The sequence below is a fragment of the Ursus arctos genome, unplaced genomic scaffold (genome assembly GCF_023065955.2).
Source record: "Ursus arctos isolate Adak ecotype North America unplaced genomic scaffold, UrsArc2.0 scaffold_5, whole genome shotgun sequence".
Lineage (NCBI taxonomy): Eukaryota > Metazoa > Chordata > Mammalia > Carnivora > Ursidae > Ursus > Ursus arctos.
In genome coordinates, this window is record NW_026623067.1 from 26,225,990 (window position 1) to 26,229,448 (window position 3,459).

Here is a 3,459-nt window from a genome sequence, read left to right on the forward strand (position 1 = left end):
TCTTATTGCCCATGACCCGCGTACTACTACCCCACATGCTTGCACTCACTGTCCTTGCTCTGAGGTCTCTTCCCTCCACTGTTGCTGGGAATGGCCTGTGCTTTGTCTTGGATATAGCCTCTCCCCACCCCTACCCTGTCTAATGTAACCATGTACTGAGCTATCCATTCGAAGTCCAGCCAACTGTATTCTGTCCATGAAGCCTTCACTCTCGTATCTCTCATGTTGGAAGTGATCGTCCCTTGCTCTGGGCGTCCATGGCACTTTGTATTACTATTCTGCCTGTACAAATGTCCTGAAGGACAGAAACCGTGCCTTAATCCTCCTGGTATTTCCCCTTGATTTTACTTCAGTGCTTTGCACAGAGCAGACTTCCAGTGAATGTTTATTGAATGGCGAAGTGAGAGACCTAAGGAGGCCCTGGAAAGGGTACCTCAGATCTTGGGAGGGCCTTGCGTCACACCTGACCCTAAGCCCCCCCACCCCCTCCACCCCAGTGGTCAAAGGGCTTTATGTGCTTTTGTGCAATATATTTTGCCCTTTTTTGGGAATATTAGTTTTCCTGCTTCATTTCATTAGTCATTAGATTCCAAATTATGAAATTTCTTGTTAATGGTGGGGCCAAAATGTAATGGATTCACAGTCATCTTCCTTAGATTCCCATAACAACCTGTAGCAAAGGAATGGTCTGTATCTCTAAGTCAACACGTGTACTGGATGCCCAGGCAGCGTTTGGCTGTTGGGTAGTCTAGGGACTACCTATCTGTTTTTAAGACAATCAATCAATCTTGATAAAACTGTACATGTGTATGTACCATTATCTTTTGAATAGGCTGTTGCGAAGCAATATTTTACCTTCCAGGGAAGTGACCTTGGAAGAATATGTAGTCGTCCTTGATAGAACTTCGCCTCCGGCACTGCCAGAAGTTAATATTATGTCAACATCTCCATTATAAAGATATAACTTCATTGTAAATGATTTGTCTGGGTTAACAGTGGACTCTGGACTTCTAAACCATAGAGGAAAAGAAAGCTTTTTTTTTTTTCTTTTAAGAGAGGGAGTTGGGGGAAGGACAGAGGAAGAGGAAGAGAGAGAATCCTAAGCAGGCTCCACCCCCAGCCTGGAACCCGACAGAGGGCTCAATGTGGGGCTCAATCTCACCACCCTGAGATCCTGACCTGAGCTGAAATCAAGAGTTGGACACTTAGCCGACTCAGCCATCCAGACGCCCCGAAAAGAAGGCCATCTTTACATAGGGGGAAAATTTAACTCTTGAATAGCAAGAAAACAAAACCACAAGACAAAGAGCCTTTGTTGTTTTTAAAACAAGCTTTAGTTCACTTAATTTTTCTTGTATAAAACTATGTGGTAGCCACAGTTGGAGCCTGCGTCCCCTGCACGGAGACTCTGGTGTGGGTCTTTACAAGACGGTCCGTGAATCCCTGATAGGGAAACTTGGTGAACACTGTCTCTTTCCAGAGATCAGGGGAGAGATAGCTGGAGGTCTTGGAGATGGCATCCAAAGTAGCCTTGGCAATGTTGCCCAGGGTGGCAGTGTCCCTGGCCGAGGTGTAGCGGTCGTCGATATGGGCCATCATCAGTAGCTTCTTGGGCTAGGGGCTGAGACAGTGCCAGTGCCTCTGGGTGGCAGGGGTGGGACGCACCAACACAGAGCCACAGCAGCCCGCCACCTTGCCTGGGACAGTGTGGGGCCTACTGATCTTGTTCTCCCACGCCTTGCGGCATGGGGATGATGGAAAGCTTAGCCAGGATGATGGCCCCACGGATGGAGTGGGTACCTCCTTGGAGCACTTGACATCCAGATCGACGTGTCCACTGTAGTCTCTGATGGCAGCGAATGCCTTGAACCTGGTCCACTGGCCAGCATGGGTCTGCTTTGCACAGGCGTGATCTTCAAAACCTCATCCTTGAGGGATGCCCCCAGGAAGAAGTCAATGATCTCAGATGCCTTGACGGGCAGGGAGAAGAAATAGAGCTCCTCTAGGGACTTGATCTTCATGTCCTTGACCAGGCGGCTCAGCTTAGTGACGGGGATCCATCCCCTGTCCTCGGTCTTGGTTCCACGAGCTCCATGCCCTCACACCCTGACCACAGGCCCCCCACAGCACCAGCGTCATCTGCCATTTGGTGTTCTCTCAGAGAAGAAGCACAAGACAAAGAGCTTTGACCACAGCTGAGGACTGGACTTTTTGCCTAATATAAATGTGAATTCTCTATTTCAGAAAACAGCGTTGTTCTCACAAAGACCTTAAAATATTCCAACCAATTATCACACTTGAAATCTGTAATTCATTTCTTAGAAAAAAGTATTCATTACAAGTGAAATAGACTTGCTTTTTTCAGAGACCTTTGCTTTAATAACTGGAGAATGGGGAACACATGTTGGCAACTGAATACATATGAATAGCAAGAAGATTAAGTGTGGTTGGTGTCTGTTATTCAGGCTTCTGCTTTTATTCATACCCTGTTGATTTTGTTCGTCAAACGTTTCTTGAGCATATATTAGGTGCTAGATACTTAATTTGGGGGACAAATGTCAAGTTGCTGGTTTATTTCTATAAGAAATTTTATGCTGCCGTGGTTCTTAAAATTTAGCATGTCTCAGAATTGTCTGGAAATTGTATTAAAGCTCAGATTTATGGGCCCCACATCCAGAGATTCTGATTCAGGTGGTCTGAGATGGGGCCTATGAATCTGCGTTTCTAACAAGCTTCCAGGTGAGGCTTACATTGTGCGGGCCACACTCTAAAGAACATCTTTCTAGAAAGGTCTGCTATGCAAGAAGACAGCTATAGCCAATCTGTCCTTCAACATGATAGTTTATCCAAAGGTAATCAAAGCCACCGTCCATACAGCTAATAGAGACCTAGAGAATCCGGATTACGGGTAAATGGCGTTCACTCCCTACGAGCAGTGATGATGCTTCTGCTATCACTAGTTCAGGCTCTTCACCATCAGAGCCCATTCTGATGGATGGGTGTTAGTGCTACAGAGTGTATTAATGAGGGTCATTACCATCCCTTCCTAAAGACTTCAGACCTGTCTTTTGAAAACAGAATGTACTAAAAACAGTGAGAGAAGAGCCATTCTTCACCACCAAATATGGAGTGCTGAGTCTTCGATGCTGGACCAGAAGATGGTCATGGAGAGTATATTCTGGGGCAGAGACAACTTTGACTTGAAGAACTTGGAGTGAACAGAGATTGCTTAAACTGGGTATAAAAGCACTAACCATAAAGGAACGATTGAAATGTTGGACGTCATTAAAATTAAAAACTTATTTTCATCCTAAGACTCCATTAAGAGAGTAGACAAGAAAAGAGTCACAGATTGGTAGAAGATGAAATACATAAATCTGAAGACTTCCATTCAGAATATATAAAGAGCTTCTTCGAATCAATAAGAAAAAGATGAGGGTAGGGGAGGAAATTTTAAAC

At 45.2% G+C, this 3,459-nt stretch overlaps 1 pseudogene; it reads right to left on the bottom strand.

Moving 5' to 3' along the window:
• Positions 1-1,362: 1,362 nt before the first annotated feature.
• LOC113261666 (40S ribosomal protein S2-like) lies at positions 1,363-2,146 on the bottom strand (annotated as a pseudogene).
• Positions 2,147-3,459: the final 1,313 nt, after the last annotated feature.